The following is a 21,046-nucleotide window of genomic DNA, read 5'->3' as shown; positions in this document are numbered from 1 at the left end:
ATTCAAGTTAAGTTTTCTCCAAATTACTAGGAAAACATGGGGCACATAATTCTAACTTTGGCAATATTATAGTCTATTTTCAGAATCATGGTATTATTTTTATTGGTTAAATTCCTCAATGATCCATCACATATATACATTTACACACAGACATGAACACACAGAAATATGAAAGTATTGTGTTTCAGTTCAATAGCATTCCCATTTCCCTTTTCCACGATAATTCTCAGAATAGCTGAATGGTTTCTACTAAATTTAGTCTCCTTCCAAAGTATATAAAAGTAGGTATAAAGTATAATTCGTGTTTCTCTGTCATTTGAAATAAAATCAGTTACTAAAAGATTCAGGCAGCTGTTTTCTATGACTGTAAAGATGGAGCTGACACCTGCTGACCCTTATCTGCCATACCCTGTATTGCATGGACAGAAGGCACAGAAATAAAATATCTTCATATTCCAGGCACTGACTTTTCTCGTTAGTGCAGTTCTTGTTTCTCAGAGCTAGGCTCGATTAGGAGAGATGCTGCGTTAGCTGTCTCCGGTCTGTACCTTTGCCATTCGTTCTGCAGCCTGGTGCCCCATTCCAGTCACCTTGCTTGATGTTGGCAAAGGAAGACAAACACCCTTTTGGATGCTTTCATAAGGCTTTCGTAAAGAACAGTCTGTGTCTGATTGGTTGGGCCCTTGGAACCAAAGAAGAAGGAGGTGCTTTAAATATCCCTTTAATAGATTGATTTTTTTCAAGACACCAAATTGTATTTCTCTTTTGGGAGTGTTCTCGATAAAATCATGAGTCCTCTTTTTATTTTCAAAGCATGGGTTCGATTTCCATGACTTAATATTAAATAAAACTTTTCATCTAAATTGAAGTAGTAGCATATTTTTCTAAAAATCTCCACGAAAGTTAGCAGCTTGGTTTCTCCTTCAAAATTTAAACACTTTGTAGAAAGACTAATCAAAGAGAAGCAGCAGTAAAAATTTTGACAGGATTAGCAAAACAGCAGGAAGGTGATAAGACTCTACATGGTGAGATTTTCATAGAATAAGATAAGCAGGAATAAGAGACTAGAAAGGCCACACAGTTGCTTCATTAAATTATGCAGAAGTGACTTTAATTTTTATTTCTTTCTGCTCTATTTGTAGAAAAAGTCGCTCATTATTCCTCACATACTTATAGTTCAAGCTGTGGAAAATCTGCTTTAATAGAATATTATTTAGTAATGTTAAGAAATCTCTGGGTAAAAGCAAAAAATACCTTAAAACTTAAAATCACATGAAAAAAATAATTGTTAAATGAAGACTCCTTAAAAATATATACTAAACTCAAACAAAAATACTAAATATTGTTATTAATGTAATATTTTACTATATATTGTTTTGCAAGAAATGATAAATTTTCAAAATATTTGTTCCCCCAGATTTTAAAGTTAGTGCATGTTTATTGCTGAAGTTTAAGCAAGAAAATAAAAATCTACCATAATATCCCACCCTTTGAGAGATAATCAGAGTTAATAATTTAGCATTTTTTCTAGTCTTTTGTGTGTGTGTGTATGTGTATATGTGTATACATACAGAAAAGAACATTTTGCATTTAGTTTTATTTCCTGCTTTCTTCACCTTATATAGAGTAGTTTTCCATTATATTTAAGAGTGTCTAAAACATAATGAATAAATGCTCAGTAACAGCTCATATTATTTATAATTTCTGTATCCATAATAGAATTTTCAAACCTGGAACATTTTGCTAAAATTAAATCTTACATGGAAGGGAGGAAGGAAGGAAATCTATAACATAAATCTATTATATTTCAAGGAGATGAATATTCTTTTACTCTTATCTTTCCCTTTGAGCAGCTTCTGCAGGGCTTCCCTGAAACATAGTTTGAAAGTGATTTAGCATTCAACAAATACAAATTAACCTTCTTAGTCAACATAGCTGTGTTCAGACTGATGTATAAATCACAGAACCTCCCTATATCAGAAATTGGTAAGAAGCTATCAAGTACCTAAGAATTAGGACTCAATTGGTGTTTGTAACAAGCATGCATATATCCACTTATCATTTGGCTTTAGTGATGTTGAGTAAGCTATTTTAATGCTAATTTGTTTTCAGAAGTTGAACTGTCCACAGTACCAAAAATTATAAGTAGAGATAAAGGTACATAATCTTAATCTTATTTGTTTGTGGTTTACAAGGTTCCTTAAATAATAATTTTTAAAACTTCCCTGATCTAAGGCTCATCTGTATTCAAGGTTTCTGTAATTAAGAGGATGTGTAATTGGGCAGAGAAGGAAAGTTTCTGATATTAACAACAACTTGAAGTAAATATGTACTGGATCTCAACATTGGGTATTCAGTATCTCTGTCAAAATGTTTATATACCATTAAACAAAGTTTTAAAAGAATGTATTTGTGAAGGTGATAAAATAAGTTAAAATTCTATTTGAGAAATACTACAATTAACTTCAGGAAGAACTCTAAGAATCTGTCCATTTATGTGCATAAATCCATCTGATGCATTTCAAAGTAAGCTGTGAAAATCAGACTAACATTTTGTTGGCAGCTTTTTAAAATTTAGTAATGTATTTTTAACATAATTTTATATGTTTAAGGTGCATAACATGATTTGATGTACATATACATACTGAAATGATTACTACAGTCAAGTTAATTATCATCTCCTCACATGGTTAACATTTTTGTGTGTGATAAGTTCACCTGAAATTTACTTTTAGCATGTTTTCAGTGTTCAATAGAATATTATTAAGCATAGTCATCATGTTTGTACATTAATCTCTAGATTTATTCATCCCACATAACTACAACTTTATATCCTTTGACCAATAGGTTCTCATTTTCCCTACTTCTCCTCCCCCTCAGCCCCTGGTAACCACCAATTTATTCTCTGCTTCTATGAGTTTAATTCTTTTTTTTACATTCCACATACAAGTGAGATCATACAGCATTTGTCACTCTTTGTCTGACTTATTTCACTTAGTATAATGTCCTCCAGATTCATACATGTTTTCACAAAAGGCAGGATTTACCTCTTCCTCATGGATGAATAATATTCCCTTGTATTTATATACCACATCTTCTTTATCCTTTCATCCATCAATGGACAATTGGATTGTTTTCATATCTTGGTTGTCGTGAACTAAATGCAAAATGTTCTTTTCTGTATGTATGCATGTTTACACATACACACACACACACACACACAAAAGAAAAGACTAGGAAAAAATGCCAAATTATTAAGTCTGATTATCTCTCAAAGGGTGGGGTATTATGGTAGATTTTTATTTTATTTCTTGCTGAAACTTTTGCAATAAACATAGAACTACAGACATTTCTTCATTTCCTTTGGGTATAAGCCCAGAAATGGGATTGCTGGATCATAAGGCAGTTCTAGTTTCACTTTTTTTTAGAAATTTCCATACTGTTTTCCGTAATGGCTGTATCAATTCACATTCCTACAAACAGTGCCACAAGAGTTTCCTTTTCTCTACATCCTTGCCAGCTTTGCTATCTCTTGTCTTTTCAATAATAGACATCCTAACAGGTATGAGTGATGTCTCATGGTGGTTTTGATTTGCATGTCCCTGATGTTTAGTGATGCTGACAACCACTACATACATCTCTTGGCATTTGTATGTCTTCTTTTGAGAAATGTCTACTCCAGTCATTTGCCTGTTCTTTAATTGGATTATTTCTTTTCTTGCTATTGAGTTGTTTGGGTTTTTATAAATTTTAGATATTAACCAACTATATGAGTTGTATGATTTGCAAGTATTTTCTCCCATCTATAGACTGTCTTTTCACTATATTGTTGTGTAGAAGCTTTTTAGTTTGATGCAATCCCATTTGTCTATTCTTGCTTTTGTAGACTGTAAGTTTGAAGTCATATCCAAAAAAATCACTGCCTAAACCAAGGTCAAGAAACTTGTTTCCTGTTTTCTTCTAATACTTACATGGTTTCAGGTTTTATATTTAAGTCTCTAACCCCATTTTGAGTTGATTTTTTATATACTATTGGTTTTTAGTTATATACTATTATGATAAGAAAAGATACTTGATTTGATCTCAATCTTCTTAAATATGTTGACTTGTTTTGAGTCCTGACATATTATCTATCCTGGTGAATATTCCATGTGCACTGGGAAAGAATGTGTACTCTGTTGCTATTGGCTGAAATGTTCTATACATGTCTATTAAGTCCATTTAGTCGATAGTATTGTGCAAATCTGCTGTTTCCTTATTGATTTTCCCACCAGTATTTTTTGTGGTTTTTATAAAACAAAATCACGATAGCAAGAATTACCAGATTACTTGATATTTAGTTCATTTGGTTATAATGTGTTAATGGAGCCAATTATATTATTAAGAAGTATCTATTTAATGAATATATTAATCACTTTACATGAATTATCACATTTAATTTTTATAAAAATACTAAAGGTACATATTATTATTATCTCCAATTTTCAGGCTAGAAAACTGAGCTTAAGAACTTAAGATGCTTACCCAATGTCACATAGCTACTAAATGTGTAACAATATTCAAACCTACTTCTGTTTGAGTCCAAAATTTCAGTTCTAAATAATTAGCCTAATAACTCTATTACTCTACACAAAGTTGTTTTCCTCTGTTCTAGAACCAAACTAAACGCTTACGTAACAGTTAAACATATGTGTGTCTCTGATTACAATTTGAGATCTGGAGAGGGAAGGAAAATGGGTTGCCCAAAGGAGAAAGGGAAGGTACTGCAAGGCTGGGGAAGTGATGTGTTCAAGGCATGGGCCATTAATAAGCAGGAAGATACTCTTTGGTGTCCACATTACTGAAACCCACATGATACTGACATTACTGACACTGCCTTCTGTTGGCGTCCTTGACACCATCGGCCCCGGGTTTTCCTCATGTTTCTTCAGGCATTCCATTTCAGTTTGTTTTGCAGGTTTACCTTGCTCAGCTGATTCTTTTTATGCTGGTCTTCTTCTCGTAGTTATGCTTCAGGTCTCCTTTTTACCTACATGTATTCCAGGTAGTTTCATGCATCTTCAAGATTTTAATTACAGTCTATATGCTGATGACATTCAAATCTCTTTCTGAAAACTGAATTTCTCTCTCGGACTCCATACCACATATATAACTGTTAAGATCTCCACTGTCCACCAGTTGCCCTGTGAAGAACTGTGAGCACCACCATTTATTCTCTCTCTTTTTCTCTCTTTCTATATCCAAATAATTACAATGTCTTTTAGAGTCCACCTCCTAAATCTTTCCCAAATTTGCTAGCTTCTCTCCATCCCTTGATTTTAATCATCATTCTTGCTGGAATCATTGCAATAGCTTCTTAACTGTATTCTTAACAGTATTTCCCTACTATTACCCATTTCCAAGTGCAGATAGAGTGATTTTTATAGTTTGCCCCTACTTTAAAAATCTACAAAGACTGCTCATTATATTCAAGGTAAAACTCTAAATCCTAACAAGGATGGGAATTGCCTTTAATAATTAAATCACCAACCTCATTTCTTCGCACTCCACCCCAGTATCTAATTTCACCTCATGCTGTCTCTAACCTTGGTCTTGTTCATGCTGGTGCCTCTCATTGAAATGCTTTTCTACCTTTCCGTTGCCCCCTCTTCCCTCTTCCGATTCTGGTCTTCAGCTCCTTGTGCCTACATGTCCTTTAGTTCTTAGCTCAGACACTACTTTCTCTGGAAAATACCTTTGTTCCAAAGAGTTAGTTGTATGGATTTTCATAGCACCTTGTACTTAATTTCATCCTAGAACTTAGTATATTTCACAGGGCTGTATTATAATTGTTCTATATACTAGGTTATATCCCTCATAGGATACCAAACCCATAGGTGTGAGGACTGTGACTTTTTTACTCTTACATCTCCAGTAAATTCCTGGCATATGGCACATACTCAATAATTATTTATTATATGAATGAATGAATAGCATAATCCAGAGCCCGACCTGACCTTTTAAAAATCTGTAATCAATTGAGATGAATATAGCCTATATTTTTCTCACTTAAAGATGGTATTCTAAGCCCAGTAAGATAGGAACTAATTCAAACATGATAATGGATTGCCTTTTTTCTTAAGTAAATTTAAAATATTAAAGCTTAACAATTAACACTTCAGGATGGAGGTGGGGGGCAGGGGGACCAGCTCCCCAAATAACAGATATGGATGTACTATCCTTTATTTATTTAGCAGTTTATGTTAATGAGAAGTTCTCATTTAGTAGATAAGAGAGTTTGTCTTTGCCAGTTCCTAAGCATACATATAGTTCATTCATAGAAATCAATTAGAAAAGGATAAGGGCAAGTTAATAAAGAGCCACTTCTCATTCTCTAAATTCACACACAAGCTTAGAGTTTAAGACTTGCACTTAAACCCTAGCTAACATAAGCTCCATCTGTCATTTCTGATCATTGCCTCTGTTCTATAAATAGGAAAACACCAGGACATGCCTCATCCCTTCCAACCAGTGGCAGGATGGAGGCTAAGGAATGGAGCTGAACCAGGGACGGTTAAGTGTGTGGTGTCTGGGCTCAGTCAGAAAGACTAATAAGTTTTTTAAATAATAAGTATGGTTACCATGACCATTTATACAAGGGGGGAGAAATCACAAAAGTATACAGGAAGTTTTTGAGCATTTCAAGAGAAACATATTTTCCCTTCTACCCCAGTTCAATACAGGATAAGTATTTAAAAACTCCAGATGAAGAAATTTGTGTTACTCTTTGCTCCTCTTACTAGAGCCTCTTGCTTTGGACCTGTCTATGCTGAGAGTTCTGCAGCTGTGTTCCCATCATGGTTTTGTTACCTGATGCTGAGTAACGACTCCTGCACTCAAGGGCTATTTGCCTTTGCAATTAGCACCCTGCGTAGACAGAAGGAAGAGGAAGATTTTATGTTGCCTGTGGCCACATTACCCCTCAGCAATGGAAAGCATAGCACACTTTCAAAGTTTTATTTCAACCAGAATTTTCTCTTTGATCTTCATTTACCCAATAATTTTGTTACAGGCTGTTTATCTCTTATCCCTAAATAGTGTCAACCGCAGCTAAGTTTAACATTCCTGTATTTGAATTCAATGCTTTTATTCAAGAATATCTAGAAAATAGGCCAGTCTTTTTAACTGAGTCAAAGCTATCATAAACATAAAATTAGTTCACTATTTTTATCTATACTTTTTAACAAAATCAATACTTTACAAAAAATGTTGAAATCAATGCCGAAAATGCCTAAAGTAAGTATTCACCTTTGTACAGCATTTGGAACTAAATATTTAGAGTTTAATTTCAGAATTTTGCTTGTTTTAGTTATATGTTTTAATGAAACATGATTTTAAATATCTTGTAATTAATGATTAAAGTTCCAACCTTAAAAAATTTCCCTGAAATAGTAAATATCTCAAAGTGGTCTGTGGCATCCCAGTTTTCCCAGAAAATAGTTGTACGCATATATAATAATAAAGAAGTCAAGGAGTTTCAGGCAAATTTTAGCTGAAGTCGCTGTGCTAAATTCATGAGAATCCTATAGCTTAGTCTGCCAAGAAAAGTCCTCTGAACATTTAGGAAATCACTGAATGGTTTTTAAATTTCAGTTCTGGGTCTCTGACCCAAAGAAAAATATTGCAGGGCAATCTCTCTCCTCTTTTATTATTTATTAATTGCAAAATAGCTCCTCACTGTAGTGAGACATGTTCTTAGAGTGGAATAGCAGGTCAGTGCTACACTAATTTTAGCAATAATGTTGGAAATTATTTGTTCTTAGTATCTACTTGTAAATTTTGCATGTAGTAGAAGATTTAATAAGCCTGAAGATTCCCAAGTATATTTCTGGCCACTCAATTTGCAGCATTCACTGAACACTTCCTGCTTTTCCTTCAAAATGGACTAAAGAACCAATTCCTTAGGATAATGAATGATGACAGTGGAGGTAACAGAGAATGGACAGCTCATTCTTAGTGCCTAACAGACCTTCTATTGTAAACAACAGTGGCCTTCATTTTTTATAAGTTAAAATGTTTAAATTACCTGGTGATTATGGCTTTTACTTCTTTTTTTCTTACTTTTGATTTTGAACAAAAATTCCAAATATAGAAAGAAGGTACAAAAACAGTATAATGAATCCTTTTTACCCTTCACTTAAGATTTACTAGATTCTTAGCATTTTGCTGTGCCCTGTAATCTCTTTTCTCTCTCTCTCCTCCCTGTTCTCATTTCTCTATATATTCTTATTAATAGTAAATTCAGTTTGCTACTAATTATTTACTAATATTTACAAAATTACTTAATTATTTACTAACATATTTATTAATTTATATGTGGTATGTTTAGTACCAATATTTTTTCAGACTCCTTGTTTTGTATAACCATAATATAATAACAAAATCTAGGAAATTTTACATTGATAAATTACTATTCTCTAATATACAGTCCACATTCAGATCTTGCCAATTCATCTCAGTATCATTCATTTTGTAGTGTTTTTTAAAATCTAAGGTCTATCCAATATTACACATATAATGAATTCTGTATTTTTAAAAACTTTACCCTACCTAAAATTAGAAAATGTAGGTAATATCATTGTGTGTAAAGATCAGTAATCTCATCCTTATGGTACCAATAAAACAAATTATTAGAGGAAAATTTTAATCAAATTGTCTACACAATATCAGTTTCACATCTAGCATTATCTAAAATCCTGATGATTTTAGAAAAGAAAAATTTCATGGAAAAAAGAGTCTACTCACATAAACAGAATCAGAAATGAGAAAAGAAAAATCACTACAGATCCCACAGAAATACAAAGAATTATAAGAGAATACTATGAAAAATTATATGCTAACAAACTGGATAATCTAGAAGAAATGGACAACTTTCTAGAAAAATACAACCTTCCAAGGCTGACCCAGAAAGAAACAGAAAATCTGAACAGACTAATTACCAGCAACGAAATCGAACGAGTAATCAAAATCTAACTTGAGTAGATGGTCCATCAGGAATAGTAGAAAATAAGATTAAATAAGTAAAGTCAGCATAAATTAGGAATGGTGGTATATAAAGGTCAGCCACAGTTTAGAATTGTTGTGGCTCTATGACAACAATACTTTAAGAAGAATCATTAAGGAACAGCATTAAAATAAGTTAGTTCAGAGGTGTGCAGTAAAAACAAGACATTTATTGCAATAATCCAAATTAAGGTAAACATTTAGAATGAAGACATTAGGAAAAATCTAAAAGCCATATTAAATGAGAAGAAAGGTACAAATTTGAGCTATATTTTCTATAGAAAACAGTAGAATTTTCAAACTATTGATTTAGACTCACTGTTTCCTGTCCCATTCCCTTTCCTTTTACATCACAGTCTTAGGTATATGTGAAAGAGCTGAACTATCACTACTTCAGTATTTTAGGAGTAATTGCTCCAGCTTGTTTAGCTTTTCTCCATTTAGCTTCCAACATTTCTTTCATCTGAACACTCTGTGATTTGTTGGTATCTTTAAACTCTGATACCCTGAATAGAGCACAATATCTCACGTGTGCCTGAATAGGACAGAGTACAGTATTAATCTACTATCATACTTATATTAATGCAGTCAATGTCTACATTAGATATTTTTCCTGTGGTATCACATGAGCAATTCATAATTATCCTATCCAATCAACTAATTCCTCAGAAATGTTACATGAGGGCATTCAAACTCAGGCTATCTTCTAATCAATTTACTTGAAAATATTTTTACTTGTTATGCTCCAAAAACATTTTTTTATTTTTAAAAATTTTTTTATGCCTATTTAAATTTAAAAGAGAGTCATTCTAGACATGGGTAATTTTTACAAATCTTTAGGGATATTTTTAAATCTGTAAGTGTCTTTTTCTCAGTATTATCAGCATTTCAGTATCAGTATTATCTGTCCCACAGTGTGGGGGTCCACAATCAAATGCAATATTTAGTACAAATTATGTTCTTATACTTGCATCATGATAATTACTGAATATGGCCAAAGAAACCATTGTAAAACTTCTATTCCTGTTCTTAATATACAACTTTATCCCTAGAGAGCAAGGAATCAGGACACTTGTGTAGAAGATTATGTACTCACTACTACATGTGGCCATTATGATAACAATTAGTCCTGAATGTCTTTCTAATTACCTGGAAAAGGGATGAGAACAATTGGAATGGCCAGCAGCCTTTCCTCTTCTTATAAGCACTGCAACAGACAAATAGTACAGTTTAAGGACAGGTGTACATAAGGGACACAGCTAAGACAAGGATATCCTCCGGTGCCCTCTCTACCCTCCCCCATCACACACACCTATACCTATCTTATTTAACTCACCTAGCATAACTTTCTTCTTAAAAAATTTGTTAAACACTGATAATCATCTCAATGACAATCAAGTCAAGCATGTAAGATCAAAAAATTGGTTTTCTAGTAAATAATACTATTAACATAAATTTCATGTTTATACATATCCTCACCTATGTTAAAAGTTTCTTCAAGGGAAAGAAAACTCTTCTACTTCTTTTGTAGAAGTAGAAGAATTGCATATGGGTTGTTTCAAAACAGATAGTCAACAAATATTTTTTGTTAAATGTAAAAGTCTTTGAGAGTGACAATCAATGCCCACCAATATATAAAAACATATATGAATGTGTACCTTCCAAAAAAGAGCATAAAGACTTTTGGGATATGAATATGAGATAAGCAATAGATGGCAATTTTTTTTTTAGATAGTCTAAATTAGAGGAAATTAAACCTGGACATGTCTAAGGCACTTGAGGTGGGGTGAGGAGGAAGAGAGAGAGAGAGAGAGAGAGAGGAGAGAGAGAGAGAGAGAGAGGACCACTAGGGGGCGGTAGCCCCCTCACTTCCTATAACCAAAGTCTCACTTAAGAATAACTTCCTATAGCTGCTTAAGTATTTCTCCCACCTAATAGTTGATAATATCCTTCCTTTCACAGCAAATATCTGTCATGTAGTTTCACTAACTTTGAAATCCCAGTAATTTAGAGGTATAGAAGTGGGAAATTGAATGAAAAATTTAGAATCTGTTGGGGTTTTTTTTATTGTTATTTTGGTCCAGTAACTCAGAAATAAGTTGATACCTTGGATTCCGGAGAGAAACCATTTCACACATCAAGCACTATTCTTACAAATAAGATTCAGTCCATGGCTTCTGGAAGTCTACTTAAGATTACTTCTCTAGGCACACTTTGCCCTTTATCCTAATACACAGGTAGCTGCAGCAAGAGAGCCTCCTTTGCCACAGACAGCTCTCCATGGCCTGCCACATGCCACCTGAAGGCCATTGAGACACTGGTTCCCAACATTTTCAAGGTGAAGGCCCTTTACAAGCAAAATTTCCCAGACTCCCATGTAATAATTCTTAAACTCTTAAGATCAGTAAATTATATATCACAATAAAAAATACTGCATCAGTGATACATTTTAATGAATTAATTTTGTATCAGCCACAGTAGCACCCATTTAAAAAACAACAATGCAAATATACAAAATATATCATTTAGTCAGTCAGTAGTTTAGGCTCTTTGCCTAAGCGAGTTCATGGATCCCTTGAAGTGAACCCATAGTCTGCCCAATACCTACAGCCTAAGGTGTGGAGTCTGAAATAAGAGAATCATTGAATTTATGTACCATCTCACCAAACCTCCAGTCTTAAGATAGAAACGTTGTATTTTCTGGTCATATTTTTACTTCTAAACCTCACGAACTCTTAGAGATGGAAAATATGCATTTCTCTGCATATTAATTAATGCCAGAGTTGCTGGCTTTTGATGACACACCACACTTAAGTTTGTCTGTAGCTACCTGCACATGTTCTTCCTGTGAAGACTTACCAAGTTAAAATTTTTGGGATATCAATGGAAGTTTGATCTCTCAAAGACATCGGTTCCAAACACATTTTGTCTATTTGACCTGAGTGACTTTCTTTGGTGTCCTACTGAGGACGTCACCTGCATTCTTAGCTTAAAATGTCCTGTGAGTTTTGATATCATAGGTGAAATATCTCCTGGCACTATTTAAAGAGTTTCTGGCATCATGCAGCTCCGCAGGGAGCCAAGATGCCACAGCTCACGTTAGCTGACCGCAAAGCTCTGCCACTCAGTTCTGGGGAAGGTCAAAGTTCAACTTCTACAAAAGTCACACTGTGCATTCTGCTTCCACTTCTCATTGGAATTTATCAACCAAAGGACAACAATTTAATTTAGTCAGATACACAATCACACAGACATCCCTGTTTAATATTATCAGGGAAAAGTATCAAGTATAGTAAAGATCCTATACGGTACTAAACTGAAGAAAACACTTAAAACAGCATTAAGAAGCTTTTCCATCATATTATAACATGGAGGAAATCGATTATATTTTCTTCACCTCAAGCTTATTTTACTACAAAATAGAAGTGATTATGTTTAACTCTTGTCAAATGTTTTTACTCTTGTGAAATGTGAAGAGTCTATGAGTCAAATATAACAGAGAGAGAGAGAAGCATGTCTGTAACTCATGCTGGTGTTTCTCGCCCTTTGCGAAAGTCCTCTTTGGAACCTCATGACTCCACAGTCTTTGACACACGCTGGGGTGCTCAGACAATTCTGACTTGCACATGCCTTTGTGGGACATTGGCAGTAGATGGGACCTTCTGGAATTTGAGGCCCACAAGCTGGGAAATGCTGATCTAAGTTAACCTTCACTTTCTGAGGTCCAGAAAGATTAAGCAATTTATGCAAAATTACATACAATCTGTCCTTTACAATTTCCACTCTCCTAGAATTATAGATGAAAGCACATAGAGTCATTGAAAGAGAAGTCTAATGTTAATTCAGAGAACTGTATTTTCAGGCAAGTCTATCAGCTAAGTGCCAAGAGCACTACTACAGTTTATAGCTGGAAACTAAGAAGGGTGCTCAGGAAACTTATAAATAGAATGGTTACAGATGGTTTGATGTCAGTCTTAAGACATAAATAATGCTTAGCAGGTGTCAAACCAAGGCCTGGTCTGTTTGATATTTTCATGGTGACCTAGATAAGACATTAGCAACCTAGAAAGTCAAAGTCTCTCAAAATAATTTTGTTTTAGGAAGCCTCCTAGTGTCACCTGCCCACAGATTACCACTCCTTCATCTCTTCTCCCATAATCAAGTTCCGTTTCATTCCCACAGCTCAACTGATATCACCTAGGAGTTAAATTAATTAATGACCATTAAGTTATGAATGACCAATATAACAGCTTTTCCAAAGGTCTTAGAGGCCTTTAACTTTTTAAAAAATGAGTTTATTTATCCAAAAGAGTACTGTTTTGTGGATGGAGGTATGCATCTCTGCCTGCTTACTGGCTAGAACATTTCTTCTTGCCAAATGGAATCACAATTCTTCTAAATCCACTTATGTGGGTTGTTTGAAACAATTATTGAAGAATTTAATATTACAACACTTTTTTTTTTTTTTTTGCTGAGCCTGAACTAAACCTCTGAACTCTTCTCAGTATGATTCTCCAAGTCAGCTACTAACAACTGAGCTATGAGAATTGATCAGCACATGCAGGGAAACTTATTTGCCATTTCTGATTGGTATACTGTGAGGATATTCCTGTTTAGAGGTAGAGTGGTATTCTAAAAACTCTCAAAAACACCCCTCCCCCCATAGCTCATTATATAAAAAAGGTAAGGTCATATTTCTTTTTTTTTTTTTTTTGCTCTCCCTTTCGTATTATAAACTGTGCTGAAGTTTGAAGAAAAAGTACATAGCAGCAGCTTTGGTTTGTATCAAAGAGAAAGCGGATCCCATCTCAGGGTCACTGCAGTCAAAATGCCTGCAATGGTATGAAATTATGTAAAGCGAAGTTTTAGTGAATAAACTACTACATTTTAAAAAATAAAAATGACACCAACTGAGGGGGAAAGAAACCACAAACAAGAGCTTACAAATGAGGCTAGTTAGAAGCAGCCACAACTATCTGACAGGTCCAAAAGTAGACTCTCTCATACAGACTTTGCTGTTAAAAATATTCCCGTGATGTATTTTTATAGGCAGGTGAGGGAAAATGGACATAAATAGCTCTAGGAAGTTTAGCCAAGAACTTAAGTTGTCAGTGAAAATACTAAATTGGCTATCATTAGAAATACTTCAAATTTAGTTAAAATACAAAAGGCAGAAATAGGAAGAAACTGAATTACAGAAATATTTAAGTTTACAGAATTATTTTGTCTGTTATATTGTGTATTTTTCTAAATTTTTTCATTGTTTATTTCTCCACTTTAATATCTTATGATTTTCTTCATCCCAATTTTTTTTTATGTCATTGATTTAAATGCTTTTTTTCTTTTCTGTTCCAGAGTGTGGATTTTTTTTTTTCTACCTTATCCCAGAAAGTTTCCCTTCTGTATTTCCAGTCTTCACTGCCAGTCAATTTCTTTTAAGCAAAAACACACCTGAATGGGTGTGGCGTGTTGGGAGGGAGCACTTCACCTCTTTGATGTGGTAATCCGAATCAGTACCACCTCCCGCATCCTGACACAGGCTTCCTTAAGCATCAGCTGAAGGCCCTTGACTGTGCACTGTGACTTGGCAGCAGTATCTCTAATCCTAACTCAGATGTGTGAAGTCACACAATTTTTTGCTTTGGGAACAACCAATGCAGAGCTGGCCAATAGCATCAAGCACAGATCTCTGAAGAGCACTCTCCGCATGTCTCTCCCAGGACTGTGGTACATGGTCACGGCAGCTCTGGCTCAGCAGTAGTACCCATGGCAGGGAGGAGGAGGCTCAGCAGCCTCTCTCTGATAGACCTCTGAGAGGTCTGAGAAAGAGCTAAAGGGAAACTAAGACTTTCATTCACAACATTTCAGAATGACAATCTGATTCATGGTGACTTCCAATTTATTAAAAAAGGTAAATATTTATGTACATACAAAACCAATCAATTGGACGATTACTTAACTGGTTATGCAACTGAAAATTGAAAAGTTTCTTAATCAAAGTCTGGCCTGTTTAACCCACTCTGATGAATTTAAGAGGATCACGGTAGCCCTTCATTATGCCTGATTTGGGAGGGAAGCCAGGGACAGCAAGAGAGAAGCAGGGCCAGAATTCACAAGCAGGATCAGAGTCTAGCTTGAATCTTTATAGTCTTTTTGATTTGGGGGAGCTACCTCATTTGTTGTTTCTTTACACACAGACAATATTCTCCCATGTCTTACACTGTATGTTCTTGTCCTCACTAAGAGACCTTTTAATCTTTAAAACTTGCTAGTGGACTCTGATATTCCAATCTTTATGCCTTCACTCTCAGAGTGCTTCACAAATTACTACAATAGAGGTATTCTTAGCTAGCAATTTTAGAGAATACATTAAATTCTAAGATAAAAACATCCTCACAATTCTTCCAACAAATGACCCATGTCATGTCATCTGATACTTTGCCCCTGAAAGCTACAAAAGAGGTTAAGTGTCGACAGAAGGCCTCTTTTCCTGTTTTCCTCACAGTTATTACAGTTTCAAATTCCAACCGGGAATTTCAGTGTAAACAAGGAGTTTGCAGTGATTTTCATAGCATGTTCCTTGAAACCTGTGAGCCTCATAAACATCTCTAGGGTTATGGAGAGGCATATAGAATGGTCACAGCTGTATTTAATTTATCCCCCCCTTCCCAGTTTTTCCTGCCTAACTTAACAAGATTGAGGTTCAGGAACATGGAAAATTAGCCTTACGGCTTGGAAACACTGCTCAAGTGACATATACTCAGCTGGAGAAGACCATTTCATGATTCACTGCCAATTATTTTGGGACACATTTGGTAACAGAGTGAGCTATGTGAGTCTTCAATACGGAGGAAGGAAAAGTTACTGGTTTGCTTTTGGCAAAGCCTGTTCATTTTACTCAGATGATGAGGGAAAACAGTGAGGCTCTTCAGTGTGGCTTATGTTCTTTATATTCACCTTTGGCAATTATTTGAAAGGCTGATAAAGCCCTTTGGAATTGTAATTTCCCAAACACTGTCACACATAAACCTAAATGCTCTGCCAGTTGACTAGACAATGGTACTGTTCAGTGTGAAGGCTGCTTGTTTCACACGCAAAATGTGTCCAGCAAACAATACTGGGAACTGAGCCCAGAAATGTCATTTCTCTCACTATATACTTCCATTAAGTCTCCATCCCCAAATGCTTTCCCCTGTTCCACCTAACTAATCCACCCACTGCAAATCTTTCCTGTTTATGGTGTAAAAAATGGTATTTTTAAAACCTTACCCCTTAGCAAAAGTACCCACAGAGAGCCATCTGCATATAGGGACATGTCATGAATGTCATTTTGAAAACCTTTTAAAATAGATGTCCCTTTATGAATTTCCTACATCATAAAAAGAAATAACTCAGAGCTAAATCCAGCAACTGATTCCCCATTATACAGTACCAAAGAACTGTATATTATTCCAGTCAAAGAACACTGGAACCTGAGTGTAAGATTTAAACGCTCAAAGATTTTACAGTCCGCTAATGTACTGAATCAATATCAGCAGTTCAGTGGTCCTGAATCTGGCAGAACCCTGGAGTTTTTCTTAGTTTATGAAATTGATCCTTCCCCTCACCTATGTTACTGAACTTTTTGGAGACATTCGTTATTAAGCATGAACACTAAGTTCACTTCAGAAAACTGAATAAAAGATAAACATTCACTCCCATAGTCACCGATGATCCATAGTCATTTCCCATAAACAGCCCTCAACAAAGATGTTCAGAAACATCTTTAAGGGAGAATGCCTGCAAAAGGTCAACTGAGAATTTACTTTGCTTTCTTCTCATTATGGGGATTTTAGAAACCATCATATCTTTTTTTAAAAAGTCTTCATTGAGCTTTTCATAATATAGAATTGTTTGGATGTCTATTTAGAGGCATCACATCAATGCAACTAAATTGTATTCAATTCCCCTCCACTGAGCGAGCAATTCTCATTCTGTGGTTTCAGCAAACTTTAGAAAGATATTCAAATAAATCAGTTTGTCTTGATTTCTCTCTCCAATATAACCCCAACTCTGCAATATATCGCCGTTATTGAGTCAAGCTGACCATGGACGGGCTCAAACTTCACTTACCTGTTTTAGGCCCTACCAGATCTGCCACTCTCTGCCATCACATCTGACAGTTACATCAGGTCCTGCCATACCCATTATAAAACCTCAGTCAGTGTTGACTTCCCCTAGTTATATTTTGCTGCTTTTACCTTTGTGGTTACCAGAGCTCGCTGGTTCTCTTTATAGGCACCTCTCTGACATGTACCAATTTCCATTCAGAACAGTTCCTTTTACAAGCCTTTGTAATTCACCACTTCACTATTAACAATCTTTTGCCCTTGGGCTTCTCTCCCCTTTAATCATCCTAAAATGCTATTTGTCTTATAGAAATATATAAGAAAACTATTGTAATTGTAAGCCACAGTTAACAGTAAATGTAAGGTATCATTACTTTACAATCTTATTAAGTAATTAACATCAACTAACCTTTGTTCTTACTCTCTAACATCCAACACACCTGGGGCCAGAGCTTGGCAGCAAGGTCTGGGCACTCAGCCATTGGAAGAAGAGCCTTTCTGGGGTCACATCAGAGGTGATCCGCTCAGTAACAGATCCTTGACAGAGCTGAGCCAGGAGGGAGTCTAGCCATGAGTCCGCTCAAAGAACGGAGGGGACAAATGCGAGCAGCGCAAGGCATGGAAACCTGAGAGAGGCTTCAGCAAAATCACAGAGTGGGATGAAGCAAGAGGTGAGCCATGAGGCAAGAAAAGGGGGGATGAAGTGTAAAGAACATGTCCAGCCTCTCAGCTTAATACCCCAGCAGTGCACCTCCTCTGGACCCTCGTTTCCTTGCCAACCATTCACTCTGGACATTCAGCTCAAAGAATTTTGTCTCCCCCACTTTCCTCCTGCTACTCTTTATTATGGTGATCCACAGAGCTTTTTGTTTGCTCACCCATTTTCTTGATAAAACCCAAAATCCAATTTTGCAAATCCGGAACCCCTCTTAGCTAAGGGGGAGGGAGGCGGGTAGGGAATCCTTGTTCCCCTCCAGCACAAATGGGAATTCCTTGTACTAGTATAATGTCTTGAATTGCTTTCTAATTTTTTTTTTCAAGTCCTGTATGTTAATTGATTTCCTCAATTGGGCTAACCATCCCTTGGGAAAAAAGAACAGGTCTTACCCTTATTACTCTTTGTATTCTCCTGATGGCAAATAGCCACTCAATACTTTTTGATCAACATATATATAAGATGTATTTCAACAGCTTGTGACTTAATTCCTTCGTTATTTCAGGATAATTAGTTCCTCTTGTTGACAAGCATGTTTTGACATTAACTTGTTCTTTCGTAGTTAGTATTCTAAAGTTTTAGATAAGAGACCAGTTATTTCCTTTACTTCATGGCCTCTTAAAAATGGATATTTGGGGGGGGCGGAGCCAAGATGGCGGCGTGAGTAGAGCAGTGGAAATCTCCTCCCAAAAACACATAGAGCTATGAAAATATAACAAAGAAAAATCTTCCTAAAATAGAGACCACAGGACACAGGACAACATCCAGACCACATCCACACCTGCAAGAACCCAGCGCCTTGTGAAGGGGGTAAGATACAAGCCCCAGCCCGGCGGGACCCGAGCGCCCCTCCCCCCGGCTCCCGGCGGGTGGAGAGAAACCGGAGCGGTTTTTTTTTTTTTTTTTTTTTTTTTGGCGAGCGCTTTTTGGAAGCATTAGAGGGACGGGCCCCCGTTGCTGGGGAGGCAGGGTGGCGGGACCGGTGAGGAGGTGCCTGGGAACGGCACCGGAGGACAAAGAATATCCTGCGTTTCTCCCTGCGAGACCTGGGGGCGGGTGCCTGAGACCGGTGCCTGAGGACGGAGGAGGTCGCGCGTTTTTCCCCTTTTTTTTTTTTTCTCTTTTTGGCGAGCGCTTTTTGGAAGCCTTGAAGGGACGGGGACCCCAGTGCTAGGGAGGCACGGTGGCGGGACTGGTGAGCGGGTGGCTGGGACCGGCGCCTGAGGACAAAGAATATCCCCCGTTTTTCCCTGCGGGACCGGTGGGCGGGTGCCTGAGACCGGCACTTGAGAACAGAGGAAATCGCGCGTTTTTCCCCTTTTTTTTTCTCTTTTCTGTGAGTGCTTTTTGGAAGCCTAAAAGGGACAGGGACCCCGGTGCTAGGGAGGCAGGGCGGCGGGACTGGTGAGCGGGTGTCTGGGACCGGCACCTGAGGACAAAGAATATCCCGCATTTTTCCCTGTGGGACCAGTGGGTGGGTGCCTGAGACCAGCACCTGAGGACGGAAGAAATTGCGCGTTTTTCCCCTTTTTTTTCTCTCTTTTTGCCGAGTGCTTTTTGGAAGCCTTGAAGGGACAGGGACCCCGGTGCTAGGGAGGCAGGGCGGCGGGACTGGTGAGCGGGTGCGTGGGACCAGTGCCTGAGGACAAAGAATATTGAGCGTTCCTTCCCTGCGGGACCGGTGGGTGGGTGCTTTTTGGAAGCCTTGAAAGGACAGGGACCCTGGTGCTAGGGAGACAGGGCAGCAGGACCAGTGAGCGGGTGCCTGGGACCGGCACCTGAGGACAAAAAAAAAAAAAAAAAAAAAAAAAATCGCTTGTTTTTCCCCTTTTTTTCCTTTTTTTTTTCTCTTTCTTTCTGTTCCCTCTCTCATTGTTGCTGCTGTTGTTTTGGTTTGGAGAGTGCTTTTTGGAAATCTTAAAGGGGCAGGACAGGTCACTTAGACCAGAAGCAGGGAATCTGGGGATCTCTGGGCACTCTAACCCCCTGGGCAGCAGGGAGCACAGAGGCCCCTTACGGAGATAAATAGTCTCCTGGCTGCTCCCCCTCCAACGGGGCTCCACCATTTTGGAGGAACAGCCCCAGCCAGGCCAAGCCCACAGCAACAGCGGAGATAAACCCCAAAGCAACTGGGCAGGAAGCAGAAGCCCTGTCTGCGCGCAGCTGCCCAGCACAAGCCACTAGAGGTCGCTATTCTCCCAGGAAAAGGCTACAAACCAACAAGAAGGGAAGCTCTTCCAGCGGTCACTTGTACCAGCTCTGCAAACTATCTCTATCACCATGAAAAGGCAAAACTACAGGCAGACAAAGATCACAGAGACAACACCTGAGAAGGAGACAGACCTAACTAGTCTTCCTGAAAAAGAATTCAAAATAAAAATCATGAACATGCTGACAGAGATGCAGAGAAAAATGCAAGAGCAATGGGATGAGATGCAGAGAAAAATGCAAGAGCAGTGGGATGAGATGCAGAGAAAAATGCAAGAGCAGTGGGATGAAGTCCGGAAGGAGATCACAGATGTCAGGAAAGAGATCACAGAAGTGAAACAATCCCTGGAAGGATTTATAAGCAGAATGGATAAGATGCAAGAGGCCATTGAAGGAATAGAAGCCAGAGAACAGGAACGTATAGAAGCTGACATAGAGAGAGATAAAAGGATCTCCAGGAATGAAACAACACTAAGAGAAATATGTGACCAATACAAAAGGAAAAACATTCGTATTATAGGGATACCAGAAGAGGAAGAAAGAGGAAAAGGGATAGAAAGTGTCTTTGAAGAAATAATTGCTGAAAACTTCCCCAAACTGGGGGAGGAAATAATCGAACAGACCATGGAATTATACAGAACCCCCAACAGAAAGGATCCAAGGAGGACAACACCAAGACACATAATAATTAAAATGGCAAGGATCAAGGACAAGGAAAGAGTTTTAAAGGCAGCTAGAGAGAAAAAGGTCACCTATAAAGGAAAACCAATCAGGCTAACATCAGACTTCTCAACAGAAACCCTACAGGCCAGAAGAGAATGGCATGATATACTTAATGCAATGAAACAGAAGGGCCTTGAACCAAGGATACTGTATCCAGCACGACTATCATTTAAATATGATGGTGGGATCAAACAATTCCCAGACAAGCAAAAGCTGAGGGAATTTGCTTCCCACAAACCACCTCTACAGG

At 37.1% G+C, this 21,046-nt stretch overlaps 1 protein-coding gene across 2 annotated transcripts in view; it reads right to left on the bottom strand.

The window, feature by feature from the left end:
* The window catches only part of HPGDS (hematopoietic prostaglandin D synthase), a 106,176-nt gene extending 91,538 nt beyond the window's left edge, over positions 1-14,638 (bottom strand). The window contains exons 1-2 of one of the 2 annotated variants that reach the window (XM_037020161.2): positions 14,494-14,638; positions 10,192-10,249 (exon numbers count right to left, since the gene is read on the bottom strand). The gene's annotated coding sequence lies outside the window, so the exon portion shown is untranslated. The remainder of the gene's footprint in view (positions 1-10,191; positions 10,250-14,493) is intronic. The other variant, XM_073237293.1, reaches the window with a different exon arrangement.
* Positions 14,639-21,046: the final 6,408 nt, after the last annotated feature.

The sequence above is a fragment of the Manis javanica genome, chromosome 5 (genome assembly GCF_040802235.1).
Source record: "Manis javanica isolate MJ-LG chromosome 5, MJ_LKY, whole genome shotgun sequence".
NCBI classification, from domain to species: domain Eukaryota; kingdom Metazoa; phylum Chordata; class Mammalia; order Pholidota; family Manidae; genus Manis; species Manis javanica.
The sequence above is the reverse complement of the archived record's forward strand: the minus strand, read 5'-3'. Positions and strand labels throughout refer to the sequence as shown.